The 13,013-nt window shown below is 45.4% G+C and overlaps 8 non-coding genes and 1 pseudogene across 8 annotated transcripts; 2 read left to right on the top strand and 7 right to left on the bottom strand.

Annotated features, from left to right (window-relative positions):
* Positions 1 to 823: 823 nt before the first annotated feature.
* LOC147704931 (U6 spliceosomal RNA) lies at positions 824 to 930 on the bottom strand. The gene has a single exon (XR_015297876.1). It is a non-coding gene; the product is annotated as a U6 spliceosomal RNA (small nuclear RNA).
* Positions 931 to 2,743: 1,813 nt separating this feature from the next.
* Positions 2,744 to 2,850, bottom strand: LOC147704930 (U6 spliceosomal RNA). Its single transcript, XR_015297875.1, has one exon. It is a non-coding gene; the product is annotated as a U6 spliceosomal RNA (small nuclear RNA).
* Positions 2,851 to 3,570: 720 nt separating this feature from the next.
* On the top strand, positions 3,571 to 3,643 carry TRNAR-ACG (transfer RNA arginine (anticodon ACG)). The gene has a single exon. It is a non-coding gene; the product is annotated as a tRNA-Arg (tRNA).
* Positions 3,644 to 4,663: 1,020 nt separating this feature from the next.
* On the bottom strand, positions 4,664 to 4,770 carry LOC147704928 (U6 spliceosomal RNA). The gene has a single exon (XR_015297874.1). It is a non-coding gene; the product is annotated as a U6 spliceosomal RNA (small nuclear RNA).
* Positions 4,771 to 6,577: 1,807 nt separating this feature from the next.
* Positions 6,578 to 6,668, bottom strand: LOC147704927 (U6 spliceosomal RNA; annotated as a pseudogene).
* A 1,799-nt stretch (positions 6,669 to 8,467) lies between these two features.
* LOC147704926 (U6 spliceosomal RNA) lies at positions 8,468 to 8,574 on the bottom strand. The gene has a single exon (XR_015297873.1). It is a non-coding gene; the product is annotated as a U6 spliceosomal RNA (small nuclear RNA).
* A 720-nt stretch (positions 8,575 to 9,294) lies between these two features.
* Positions 9,295 to 9,367, top strand: TRNAR-ACG (transfer RNA arginine (anticodon ACG)). Its single transcript has one exon. It is a non-coding gene; the product is annotated as a tRNA-Arg (tRNA).
* Positions 9,368 to 10,389: 1,022 nt separating this feature from the next.
* Positions 10,390 to 10,496, bottom strand: LOC147704924 (U6 spliceosomal RNA). Its single transcript, XR_015297872.1, has one exon. It is a non-coding gene; the product is annotated as a U6 spliceosomal RNA (small nuclear RNA).
* A 1,819-nt stretch (positions 10,497 to 12,315) lies between these two features.
* On the bottom strand, positions 12,316 to 12,422 carry LOC147704923 (U6 spliceosomal RNA). The gene has a single exon (XR_015297871.1). It is a non-coding gene; the product is annotated as a U6 spliceosomal RNA (small nuclear RNA).
* Positions 12,423 to 13,013: the final 591 nt, after the last annotated feature.

Raw genomic sequence — 13,013 nt, 5'->3', positions numbered from 1 at the left:
GTGTGCTGCTTTTGTATTTCAACATGGGTCCCTGATACTCTTAATTGCGAAAAAGCTTGTTGACAAAAGTGTGTGTGCGCGAGGGTCTGTGGACGTAGGCAGGTGTGTGCACTTGAATGCTTACCCATTTACATGTGTGAGAGGAACAAACCAACTCCCTGTGGGCTGCAGGCTTACAACTGGTAGCCCCAGTAGCCAGGCAGAACCACAGGTAAGGAGAGAGAGAGAAAGTTGGTCCATTATTAGAGAAGGCCCATAAGCATCTTGCACTGCTACCTTCTTCCCCTCTCAGCCACGATCGGCCAAGACCTCTCTATTAGGGTAGAGGGTGAACATTTCTTGGACCTCAGAAACTGAGGGATGTAGACCCAATATGTCCTCCAAGCGCCTAGAGACCTGGTGCCCAATCTGGCATGGTGTTTTTCAGCTTACCCGACCAATCCGGTTGCAAGGTGGACTTTAACAATACTGCTAAAAAGGCACTCCCAGACATCCCTGAGGCCTTCATTTGCATAGGCCCTGCCCTTCTCTTTGTCCTGCTTCCCACGAAGCAACACAACACTGCAGCAGTATAGATTTGGGGGTGGTGAAGAATAATGACAGTGAGGCTAAAAAAGAGAAAGAAAAGTCCCAGAAGTCCTGCAGGCTTCCTTGCTAAATGCAGCTGAACATAGAGCGCACCTTCTTTACTGCAAAGCAAATACATTAAAAATGTTGAGGAGAGACTAATCGAAAAATACATATCACGGGGACAGCACTGGGACCTGCTTTATTTTTTCAATTAGTCTTGAAAACAAAAAAGATTTCTCTCCTAAAAGCTGTTAAAAATATGGAACGCTTCACGAATTTGCGTGTCATCCTTGCGCAGGGGCCATGCTAATCTTCTCTGTATCGTTCCAATTTTAGTATATGTGCTGCCGAAGCGAGCACACTTTATTGATGAACTGACAATGTTTATAAACTCTCTAAATCTACAGTCTCTAGACATAGGGTGGCCTGGCAGAGATGCTCAGATGGCCAGTACGCATTCAAATCTGAGCCAATGGTCAAAAATGTATGAAGAGTAGCAATCCATTATTCTTCACTGCATTTGTGGTCCAAGACTAAACACACCGTAAGTATGTAGATTATACCAGGTTTGCAAAGGCTCCTGGTTCGGGCTACAGACAAGGAGCATTGTGACGTCACGCTGCCTGTGGAACAGTGATATTAAAGGTGAAACAGCTGCACAGTAGGTTAGGTGAAGGGCTCTGAGAGTGGAAAGGCAGCATGCTTGGGTCCCTGGACAAGGTGAGCTTATGATAATGTGTCTGAATGTTCGCCTGTGTTGTAATATTAAACCCCTTATTGTTGTAAACGCCTACTTACTAAGGAGTTCTCAAGCTCAGCCCCACACAGACCTGGAACTGATTATGTTAATGCAAACTATTTAAGAAACTGAGCCTGATCTAAAAGATTTCCTTGGATCTAGGACCATTTCGCCTAGCTTTTAGGTGCTTCCTTCTCCTAAAGTCCTTTGTAAAACTTGGGAAAACCTCACAGAACAGACTTCCAGGAGGTCAGATGGGTTTCCTTGTGCCTTCACACACACACACACACACCCACACTTTCTAGCCCACTTAAGGACAAAAGGATGCATAAGTCAACATAGGGCCAGTGGCGCAATGGATAACGCGTCTGACTACGGATCAGAAGATTGTAGGTTCGACTCCTATCTGGCTTGGAAGGGTTGTAGGTCCCTGTTTGATTATATTCCTGTGGAATTCTTATTTACCTCAGACTTGTTGTAGGTTCAATATTCTCCAGCAGGACTCATCCAGCAGTTGTTCCACGGTAGAGGGCAAGTAATAGGACCACAGCTAGTTAAACGTTTCCCATTTGCTGCTGGACTCTATGTGATGGCCGTCACGTGGTGTGCTGCTTTTGTATTTCAACATGGGTCCCTGATACTCTTAATTGCGAAAAAGCTTGTTGACAAAAGTGTGTGTGCGCGAGGGTCTGTGGACGTAGGCAGGTGTGTGCACTTGAATGCTTACCCATTTACATGTGTGAGAGGAACAAACCAACTCCCTGTGGGCTGCAGGCTTACAACTGGTAGCCCCAGTAGCCAGGCAGAACCACAGGTAAGGAGAGAGAGAAAGTTGGTCCATTATTAGAGAAGGACCATAAGCATCTTGCACTGCTACCTTCTTCCCCTCTCAGCCACAATTGGCCACGATCGGCCAAGACCTCTCTATTAGGGTAGAGGGTGAACATTTCTTGGACCTCAGAAACTGAGGGATGTAGACCCAATATGTCCTCCAAGCGCCTAGAGACCTGGTGCCCAATCTGGCATGGTGTTTTTCAGCTTACCCGACCAATCCGGTTGCAAGGTGGACTTTAACAATACTGCTAAAAAGGCACTCCCAGACATCCCTGAGGCCTTCATTTGCATAGGCCCTGCCCTTCTCTTTGTCCTGCTTCCCACGAAGCAACACAACACTGCAGCAGTATAGATTTGGGGGTGGTGAAGAATAATGACAGTGAGGCTAAAAAAGAGAAAGAAAAGTCCCAGAAGTCCTGCAGGCTTCCTTGCTAAATGCAGCTGAACATAGAGCGCACCTTCTTTACTGCAAAGCAAATACATTAAAAATGTTGAGGAGAGACTAATTGAAAAATACATATCACGGGGACAGCACTGGGACCTGCTTTATTTTTTCAATTAGTCTTGAAAACAAAAAAGATTTCTCTCCTAAAAGCTGTTAAAAATATGGAACGCTTCACGAATTTGCGTGTCATCCTTGCGCAGGGGCCATGCTAATCTTCTCTGTATCGTTCCAATTTTAGTATATGTGCTGCCGAAGCGAGCACACTTTATTGATTAACTGACAATGTTTATAAACTCTCTAAATCTACAGTCTCTAGACATAGGGTGGCCTGGCAGAGATGCTCAGATGGCCAGTACGCATTCAAATCTGAGCCAATGGTCAAAAATGTATGAAGAGTAGCAATCCTTTATTCTTCACTGCATTTGTGGTCCAAGACTAAACACACCGTAAGTATGTAGATTATACCAGGTTTGCAAAGGCTCCTGGTTCAGGCTACAGACAAGGAGCATTGTGACGTCACGCTGCCTGTGGAACAGTGATATTAAAGGTGAAACAGCTGCACAGTAGGTTAGGTGAAGGGCTCTGAGAGTGGAAAGGCAGCATGCTTGGATCCCTGGACAAGGTGAGCTTATGATAATGTGTCTGAATGTTCGCCTGTGTTGTAATATTAAACCCCTTATTGTTGTAAACGCCTACTTACTAAGGAGTTCTCAAGCTCAGCCCCACACAGACCTGGAACTGATTATGTTAATGCAAACTATTTAAGAAACTGAGCCTGATCTAAAAGATTTCCTTGGATCTAGGACCATTTCGCCTAGCTTTTAGGTGCTTCCTTCTCCTAAAGTCCTTTGTAAAACTTGGGAAAACCTCACAGAACAGACTTCCAGGAGGTCAGATGGGTTTCCTTGTGCCTTCACACACACACACACACACACACACTTTCTAGCCCACTTAAGGACAAAAGGATGCATAAGTCTACATAGGGCCAGTGGCGCAATGGATAACGCGTCTGACTACGGATCAGAAGATTGTAGGTTCGACTCCTATCTGGCTCGGAAGGGTTGTAGGTCCCTGTTTGATTATATTCCTGTGGAATTCTTATTTACCTCAGACTTGTTGTAGGTTCAATATTCTCCAGCAGGACTCATCCAGCAGTTGTTCCACGGTAGAGCGCAAGTAATAGGACCACAGCTAGTTAAACGTTTCCCATTTGCTGCTGGACTCTATGTGATGGCCGTCACGTGGTGTGCTGCTTTTGTATTTCAACATGGGTCCCTGATACTCTTAATTGCGAAAAAGCTTGTTGACAAAAGTGTGTGTGCGCGAGGGTCTGTGGACGTAGGCAGGTGTGTGCACTTGAATGCTTACCCATTTACATGTGTGAGAGGAACAAACCAACTCCCTGTGGGCTGCAGGCTTACAACTGGTAGCCCCAGTAGCCAGGCAGAACCACAGGTAAGGAGAGAGAGAAAGTTGGTCCATTATTAGAGAAGGACCATAAGCATCTTGCACTGCTACCTTCTTCCCCTCTCGGCCACAATTGGCCACGATCGGCCAAGACCTCTCTATTAGGGTAGAGGGTGAACATTTCTTGGACCTCAGAAACTGAGGGATGTAGACCCAATATGTCCTCCAAGCGCCTAGAGACCTGGTGCCCAATCTGGCATGGTGTTTTTCAGCTTACCCGACCAATCCGGTTGCAAGGTGGACTTTAACAATACTGCTAAAAAGGCACTCCCAGACACCCCTGAGGCCTTCATTTGCATAGGCCCTGCCCTTCTCTTTGTCCTGCTTCCCACAAAGCAACACAACACTGCAGCAGTATAGATTTGGTGGTGGTGAAGAATAATGACAGTGAGGCTAAAAAAGAGAAAGAAAAGTCCCAGAAGTCCTGCAGGCTTCCTTGCTAAATGCAGCTGAACATAGAGCGCACCTTCTTTACTGCAAAGCAAATACATTAAAAATGTTGAGGAGAGACTAATTGAAAAATACATATCACGGGGACAGCACTGGGACCTGCTTTATTTTTTCAATTAGTCTTGAAAACAAAAAAGATTTCTCTCCTAAAAGCTGTTAAAAATATGGAACGCTTCACGAATTTGCGTGTCATCCTTGCGCAGGGGCCATGCTAATCTTCTCTGTATCGTTCCAATTTTAGTATATGTGCTGCCGAAGCGAGCACGCTTTATTGATGAACTGACAATGTTTATAAACTCTCTAAATCTACAGTCTCTAGACATAGGGTGGCCTGGCAGAGATGCTCAGATGGCCAGTACGCATTCAAATCTGAGCCAATGGTCAAAAATGTATGAAGAGTAGCAATCCTTTATTCTTCACTGCATTTGTGGTCCAAGACTAAACACACCGTAAGTATGTAGATTATACCAGGTTTGCAAAGGCTCCTGGTTCGGGCTACAGACAAGGAGCATTGTGACGTCACGCTGCCTGTGGAACAGTGATATTAAAGGTGAAACAGCTGCACAGTAGGTTAGGTGAAGGGCTCTGAGAGTGGAAAGGCAGCATGCTTGGGTCCCTGGACAAGGTGAGCTTATGATAATGTGTCTGAATGTTCGCCTGTGTTGTAATATTAAACCCCTTATTGTTGTAAACGCCTACTTACTAAGGAGTTCTCAAGCTCAGCCCCACACAGACCTGGAACTGATTATGTTAATGCAAACTATTTAAGAAACTGAGCCTGATCTAAAAGATTTCCTTGGATCTAGGACCATTTCGCCTAGCTTTTAGGTGCTTCCTTCTCCTAAAGTCCTTTGTAAAACTTGGGAAAACCTCACAGAACAGACTTCCAGGAGGTCAGATGGGTTTCCTTGTGCCTTCACACACACACACACACACACACACACTTTCTAGCCCACTTAAGGACAAAAGGATGCATAAGTCTACATAGGGCCAGTGGCGCAATGGATAACGTGTCTGACTACGGATCAGAAGATTGTAGGTTCGACTCCTATCTGGCTCGGAAGGGTTGTAGGTCCCTGTTTGATTATATTCCTGTGGAATTCTTATTTACCTCAGACTTGTTGTAGGTTCAATATTCTCCAGCAGGACTCATCCAGCAGTTGTTCCACGGTAGAGCGCAAGTAATAGGACCACAGCTAGTTAAACGTTTCCCATTTGCTGCTGGACTCTATGTGATGGCCGTCCCGTGGTGTGCTGCTTTTGTATTTCAACATGGGTCCCTGATACTCTTAATTGCGAAAAAGCTTGTTGACAAAAGTGTGTGTGCGCGAGGGTCTGTGGACGTAGGCAGGTGTGTGCACTTGAATGCTTACCCATTTACATGTGTGTGAGGAACAAACCAACTCCCTGTGGGCTGCAGGCTTACAACTGGTAGCCCCAGTAGCCAGGCAGAACCACAGGTAAGGAGAGAGAGAGAAAGTTGGTCCATTATTAGAGAAGGCCCATAAGCATCTTGCACTGCTACCTTCTTCCCCTCTCAGCCACGATCGGCCAAGACCTCTCTATTAGGGTAGAGGGTGAACATTTCTTGGACCTCAGAAACTGAGGGATGTAGACTCAATATGTCCTCCAAGCGCCTAGAGACCTGGTGCCCAATCTGGCATGGTGTTTTTCAGCTTACCCGACCAATCCGGTTGCAAGGTGGACTTTAACAATACTGCTAAAAAGGCACTCCCAGACATCCCTGAGGCCTTCATTTGCATAGGCCCTGCCCTTCTCTTTCTCCTGCTTCCCACAAAGCAACACAACACTGCAGCAGTATAGATTTGGGGGTGGTGAAGAATAATGACAGTGAGGCTAAAAAAGAGAAAGAAAAGTCCCAGAAGTCCTGCAGGCTTCCTTGCTAAATGCAGCTGAACATAGAGCGCACCTTCTTTACTGCAAAGCAAATACATTAAAAATGTTGAGGAGAGACTAATTGAAAAATACATATCACGGGGACAGCACTGGGACCTGCTTTATTTTTTCAATTAGTCTTGAAAACAAAAAAGATTTCTCTCCTAAAAGCTGTTAAAAATATGGAACGCTTCGCCTTGCGCAGGGGCCATGCTAATCTTCTCTGTATCGTTCCAATTTCAGTATATGTGCTGCCGAAGCGAGCACACTTTATTGATGAACTGACAATGTTTATAAACTCTCTAAATCTACAGTCTCTAGACATAGGGTGGCCTGGCAGAGATGCTCAGATGGCCAGTACGCATTCAAATCTGAGCCAATGGTCAAAAATGTATGAAGAGTAGCAATCCATTATTCTTCACTGCATTTGTGGTCCAAGACTAAACACACCGTAAGTATGTAGATTATACCAGGTTTGCAAAGGCTCCTGGTTCGGGCTACAGACAAGGAGCATTGTGACGTCACGCTGCTTGTGGAACAGTGATATTAAAGGTGAAACAGCTGCACAGTAGGTTAGGTGAAGGGCTCTGAGAGTGGAAAGGCAGCATGCTTGGGTCCCTGGACAAGGTGAGCTTATGATAATGTGTCTGAATGTTCGCCTGTGTTGTAATATTAAACCCCTTATTGTTGTAAACGCCTACTTACTAAGGAGTTCTCAAGCTCAGCCCCACACAGACCTGGAACTGATTATGTTAATGCAAACTATTTAAGAAACTGAGCCTGATCTAAAAGATTTCCTTGGATCTAGGACCATTTCGCCTAGCTTTTAGGTGCTTCCTTCTCCTAAAGTCCTTTGTAAAACTTGGGAAAACCTCACAGAACAGACTTCCAGGAGGTCAGATGGGTTTCCTTGTGCCTTCACACACACACACACACACTTTCTAGCCCACTTAAGGACAAAAGGATGCATAAGTCTACATAGGGCCAGTGGCGCAATGGATAACGCGTCTGACTACGGATCAGAAGATTGTAGGTTCGACACCTATCTGGCTCGGAAGGGTTGTAGGTCCCTGTTTGATTATATTCCTGTGGAATTCTTATTTACCTCAGACTTGTTGTAGGTTCAATATTCTCCAGCAGGACTCATCCAGCAGTTGTTCCACGGTAGAGCGCAAGTAATAGGACCACAGCTAGTTAAACGTTTCCCATTTGCTGCTGGACTCTATGTGATGGCCGTCACGTGGTGTGCTGCTTTTGTATTTCAACATGGGTCCCTGATACTCTTAATTGCGAAAAAGCTTGTTGACAAAAGTGTGTGTGCGCGAGGGTCTGTGGACGTAGGCAGGTGTGTGCACTTGAATGCTTACCCATTTACATGTGTGAGAGGAACAAACCAACTCCCTGTGGGCTGCAGGCTTACAACTGGTAGCCCCAGTAGCCAGGCAGAACCACAGGTAAGGAGAGAGAGAGAAAGTTGGTCCATTATTAGAGAAGGCCCATAAGCATCTTGCACTGCTACCTTCTTCCCCTCTCAGCCACGATCGGCCAAGACCTCTCTATTAGGGTAGAGGGTGAACATTTCTTGGACCTCAGAAACTGAGGGATGTAGACCCAATATGTCCTCCAAGCGCCTAGAGACCTGGTGCCCAATCTGGCATGGTGTTTTTCAGCTTATCCGACCAATCCGGTTGCAAGGTGGACTTTAACAATACTGCTAAAAAGGCACTCCCAGACATCCCTGAGGCCTTCATTTGCATAGGCCCTGCCCTTCTCTTTGTCCTGCTTCCCACGAAGCAACACAACACTGCAGCAGTATAGATTTGGGGGTGGTGAAGAATAATGACAGTGAGGCTAAAAAAGAGAAAGAAAAGTCCCAGAAGTCCTGCAGGCTTCCTTGCTAAATGCAGATGAACATAGAGCGCACCTTCTTTACTGCAAAGCAAATACATAAAAAATGTTGAGGAGAGACTAATTGAAAAATACATATCACGGGGACAGCACTGGGACCTGCTTTATTTTTTCAATTAGTCTTGAAAACAAAAAAGAATTCTCTCCTAAAAGCTGTTAAAAATATGGAACGCTTCACGAATTTGCGTGTCATCCTTGCGCAGGGGCCATGCTAATCTTCTCTGTATCGTTCCAATTTTAGTATATGTGCTGCCGAAGCGAGCACACTTTATTGATGAACTGACAATGTTTATAAACTCTCTAAATCTACAGTCTCTAGACATAGGGTGGCCTGGCAGAGATGCTCAGATGGCCAGTACGCATTCAAATCTGAGCCAATGGTCAAAAATGTATGAAGAGTAGCAATCCATTATTCTTCACTGCATTTGTGGTCCAAGACTAAACACACCGTAAGTATGTAGATTATACCAGGTTTGCAAAGGCTCCTGGGTCGGGCTACAGACAAGGAGCATTGTGACGTCACGCTGCCTGTGGAACAGTGATATTAAAGGTGAAACAGCTGCACAGTAGGTTAGGTGAAGGGCTCTGAGAGTGGAAAGGCAGCATGCTTGGGTCCCTGGACAAGGTGAGCTTATGATAATGTGTCTGAATGTTCGCCTGTGTTGTAATATTAAACCCCTTATTGTTGTAAACGCCTACTTACTAAGGAGTTCTCAAGCTCAGCCCCACACAGACCTGGAACTGATTATGTTAATGCAAACTATTTAAGAAACTGAGCCTGATCTAAAAGATTTCCTTGGATCTAGGACCATTTCGCCTAGCTTTTAGGTGCTTCCTTCTCCTAAAGTCCTTTGTAAAACTTGGGAAAACCTCACAGAACAGACTTCCAGGAGGTCAGATGGGTTTCCTTGTGCCTTCACACACACACACACACACACACACTTTCTAGCCCACTTAAGGACAAAAGGATGCATAAGTCTACATAGGGCCAGTGGCGCAATGGATAACGCGTCTGACTACGGATCAGAAGATTGTAGGTTCGACTCCTATCTGGCTCGGAAGGGTTGTAGGTCCCTGTTTGATTATATTCCTGTGGAATTCTTATTTACCTCAGACTTGTTGTAGGTTCAATATTCTCCAGCAGGACTCATCCAGCAGTTGTTCCACGGTAGAGCGCAAGTAATAGGACCACAGCTAGTTAAACGTTTCCCATTTGCTGCTGGACTCTATGTGATGGCCGTCACGTGGTGTGCTGCTTTTGTATTTCAACATGGGTCCCTGATACTCTTAAATGCGAAAAAGCTTGTTGACAAAAGTGTGTGTGCGCGAGGGTCTGTGGACGTAGGCAGGTGTGTGCACTTGAATGCTTACCCATTTACATGTGTGAGAGGAACAAACCAACTCCCTGTGGGCTGCAGGCTTACAACGGGTAGCCCCAGTAGCCAGGCAGAACCACAGGTAAGGAGAGAGAGAGAAAGTTGGTCCATTATTAGAGAAGGCCCATAAGCATCTTGCACTGCTACCTTCTTCCCCTCTCAGCCACAATTGGCCACGATCGGCCAAGACCTCTCTCTTAGGGTAGAGGGTGAACATTTCTTGGACCTCAGAAACTGAGGGATGTAGACCCAATATGTCCTCCAAGCGCCTAGAGACCTGGTGCCCAATCTGGCATGGTGTTTTTCAGCTTACCCGACCAATCCGGTTGCAAGGTGGACTTTAACAATACTGCTAAAAAGGCACTCCCAGACATCCCTGAGGCCTTCATTTGCATAGGCCCTGCCCTTCTCTTTGTCCTGCTTCCCACGAAGCAACACAACACTGCAGCAGTATAGATTTGGGGGTGGTGAAGAATAATGACAGTGAGGCTAAAAAAGAGAAAGAAAAGTCCCAGAAGTCCTGCAGGCTTCCTTGCTAAATGCAGCTGAACATAGAGTGCCCCTTCTTTACTGCAAAGCAAATACATTAAAAATGTTGAGGAGAGACTAATTGAAAAATACATATCACGGGGACAGCACTGGGACCTGCTTTATTTTTTCAATTAGTCTTGAAAACAAAAAAGATTTCTCTCCTAAAAGCTGTTAAAAATATGGAACGCTTCACGAATTTGCGTGTCATCCTTGCGCAGGGGCCATGCTAATCTTCTCTGTATCGTTCCAATTTTAGTATATGTGCTGCCGAAGCGAGCACACTTCATTGATGAACTGACAATGTTTATAAACTCTCTAAATCTACAGTCTCTAGACATAGGGTGGCCTGGCAGAGAGGCTCAGATGGCCAGTACGCATTCAAATCTGAGCCAATGGTCAAAAATGTATGAAGAGTAGCAATCCATTATTCTTCACTGCATTTGTGGTCCAAGACTAAACACACCGTAAGTATGTAGATTATACCAGGTTTGCAAAGGCTCCTGGTTCGGGCTACAGACAAGGAGCATTGTGACGTCACGCTGCCTGTGGAACAGTGATATTAAAGGTGAAACAGCTGCACAGTAGGTTAGGTGAAGGGCTCTGAGAGTGGAAAGGCAGCATGCTTGGGTCCCTGGACAAGGTGAGCTTATGATAATGTGTCTGAATGTTCGCCTGTGTTGTAATATTAAACCCCTTATTGTTGTAAACGCCTACTTACTAAGGAGTTCTCAAGCTCAGCCCCACACAGACCTGGAACTGATTATGTTAATGCAAACTATGTAAGAAACTGAGCCTGATCTAAAAGATTTCCTTGGATCTAGGACCATTTCGCCTAGCTTTTAGGTGCTTCCTTCTCCTAAAGTCCTTTGTAAAACTTGGGAAAACCTCACAGAACAGACTTCCAGGAGGTCAGATGGGTTTCCTTGTGCCTTCACACACACACACACACACCCACACCCACACTTTCTAGCCCACTTAAGGACAAAAGGATGCATAAGTCAACATAGGGCCAGTGGCGCAATGGATAACGCGTCTGACTACGGATCAGAAGATTGTAGGTTCGACTCCTATCTGGCTTGGAAGGGTTGTAGGTCCCTGTTTGATTATATTCCTGTGGAATTCTTATTTACCTCAGACTTGTTGTAGGTTCAATATTCTCCAGCAGGACTCATCCAGCAGTTGTTCCACGGTAGAGCGCAAGTAATAGGACCACAGCTAGTTAAACGTTTCCCATTTGCTGCTGGACTCTATGTGATGGCCGTCACGTGGTGTGCTGCTTTTGTATTTCAACATGGGTCCCTGATACTCTTAATTGCGAAAAAGCTTGTTGACAAAAGTGTGTGTGTGCGAGGGTCTGTGGACGTAGGCAGGTGTGTGCACTTGAATGCTTACCCATTTACATGTGTGAGAGGAACAAACCAACTCCCTGTGGGCTGCAGGCTTACAACTGGTAGCCCCAGTAGCCAGGCAGAACCACAGGTAAGGAGAGAGAGAAAGTTGGTCCATTATTAGAGAAGGACCATAAGCATCTTGCACTGCTACCTTCTTCCCCTCTCAGCCACAATTGGCCACGATCGGCCAAGACCTCTCTATTAGGGTAGAGGGTGAACATTTCTTGGACCTCAGAAACTGAGGGATGTAGACCCAATATGTCCTCCAAGCGCCTAGAGACCTGGTGCCCAATCTGGCATGGTGTTTTTCAGCTTACCCGACCAATCCGGTTGCAAGGTGGACTTTAACAATACTGCTAAAAAGGCACTCCCAGACATCCCTGAGGCCTTCATTTGCATAGGCCCTGCCCTTCTCTTTGTCCTGCTTCCCACGAAGCAACACAACACTGCAGCAGTATAGATTTGGGGGTGGTGAAGAATAATGACAGTGAGGCTAAAAAAGAGAAAGAAAAGTCCCAGAAGTCCTGCAGGCTTCCTTGCTAAATGCAGCTGAACATAGAGCGCACCTTCTTTACTGCAAAGCAAATACATTAAAAATGTTGAGGAGAGACTAATTGAAAAATACATATCACGGGGACAGCACTGGGACCTGCTTTATTTTTTCAATTAGTCTTGAAAACAAAAAAGATTTCTCTCCTAAAAGCTGTTAAAAATATGGAACGCTTCACGAATTTGCGTGTCATCCTTGCGCAGGGGCCATGCTAATCTTCTCTGTATCGTTCCAATTTTAGTATATGTGCTGCCGAAGCGAGCACACTTTATTGATGAACTGACAATGTTTATAAACTCTCTAAATCTACAGTCTCTAGACATAGGGTGGCCTGGCAGAGATGCTCAGATGGCCAGTACGCATTCAAATCTGAGCCAATGGTCAAAAATGTATGAAGAGTAGCAATCCTTTATTCTTCACTGCATTTGTGGTCCAAGACTAAACACACCGTAAGTATGTAGATTATACCAGGTTTGCAAAGGCTCCTGGTTCGGGCTACAGACAAGGAGCATTGTGACGTCACGCTGCCTGTGGAACAGTGATATTAAAGGTGAAACAGCTGCACAGTAGGTTAGGTGAAGGGCTCTGAGAGTGGAAAGGCAGCATGCTTGGGTCCCTGGACAAGGTGAGCTTATGATAATGTGTCTGAATGTTCGCCTGTGTTGTAATATTAAACCCCTTATTGTTGTAAACGCCTACTTACTAAGGAGTTCTCAAGCTCAGCCCCACACAGACCTGAAACTGATTATGTTAATGCAAACTATTTAAGAAACTGAGCCTGATCTAAAAGATTTCCTTGGATCTAGGACCATTTCGCCTAGCTTTTAGGTGCTTCCTTCTCCTAAAGTCCTTTGTA

The sequence above is a fragment of the Lissotriton vulgaris genome, chromosome 7 (assembly GCF_964263255.1).
Source record: "Lissotriton vulgaris chromosome 7, aLisVul1.2, whole genome shotgun sequence".
Classification (NCBI taxonomy): domain Eukaryota; kingdom Metazoa; phylum Chordata; class Amphibia; order Caudata; family Salamandridae; genus Lissotriton; species Lissotriton vulgaris.
Note: the sequence above shows the minus strand (reverse complement) of the source record. Positions and strands in the feature narration are given on the sequence as shown.